Source organism: Trachymyrmex septentrionalis, unplaced genomic scaffold (genome assembly GCF_001594115.1).
Source record: "Trachymyrmex septentrionalis isolate Tsep2-gDNA-1 unplaced genomic scaffold, Tsep1.0 scaffold60, whole genome shotgun sequence".
In the NCBI taxonomy this organism is placed as follows: Eukaryota; Metazoa; Arthropoda; class Insecta; order Hymenoptera; family Formicidae; genus Trachymyrmex; species Trachymyrmex septentrionalis.
Window position 1 is genome coordinate 5296908 of NW_017305779.1, and position 867 is coordinate 5297774.

At 34.1% G+C, this 867-nt stretch overlaps 1 protein-coding gene across 3 annotated transcripts in view; it reads right to left on the bottom strand.

Moving 5' to 3' along the window:
• Window positions 1–867, bottom strand: part of LOC108752552 (unconventional myosin-XVIIIa) — a 55903-nt gene that overhangs the window by 32462 nt on the left and 22574 nt on the right. The gene's annotated exons all lie outside the window — the stretch shown is intronic.

Below are 867 nucleotides of genomic sequence, written 5' to 3' on the forward strand. Positions count from 1 at the left end.
ATTATTGCAAAATTATAAACAGTGTTATAAAAACTGCTTATATTATCTGATGGAAGACACCTTTTAGTTTGTATATATTTAAAGTTTTATTTGTACCTTTTGTTTAAAAAATATTGTCTAAAAACAATGTGGTATGTCGGCCTTACATCTTCCCTTACATTTTTTAAAGATATAATTAAAAGCTAAAACTTAATATGATACCTTTCTTCAATTCTTTGTTTGATTCTACTTCATTCAGATAAGATTCAAAAGATTACGTTAATTAAATAGAAAATTGGCTACGTTTTTTTTTTTTTTTCAAATTATTTACGTTTTTCTTTTCATTCGCTTTCGCAGTCACGCGATCCCCTCGCCCTTTTTTTCCACGGCGCGAAATCCCGATCCCGTAGCCTTTAGCTTTATCAAAGTTTCCCACTGGTAATTTACTAAGAACGGCCTAGCGAGGACAGTGCACACCTACACGATAAAGTCGAATCGGCGACGTCCTCGACGATTTCGCTACCGGCGGCGGTCAGACGCGATGAATCGTTATGAAACGTCTTATTGCGTGGCTGCGTATTACGACTACAGACGAACAGACTTGCGTACCATTAACTACGACTGCTTATTAACATCCAAATGGCATTCACTCGATCCTTTCTATTTCTATCTTCCCTCATTTTCATGTGTCCTTGTGTTCTTCTTCAGAATAAAATGATTATGATCTCGGAGGCATAGACAAATAAGCGTCTTCAATTTGTTATTTCATATCGAAGCAATAGTCTTGAAATGAGAACAAACGACCTCATTGGCAATATTAACGATAAGATTGTATAAATGTTATTATTAATGTTATCAGCATATTCTTTATATTATTGATTAATTATA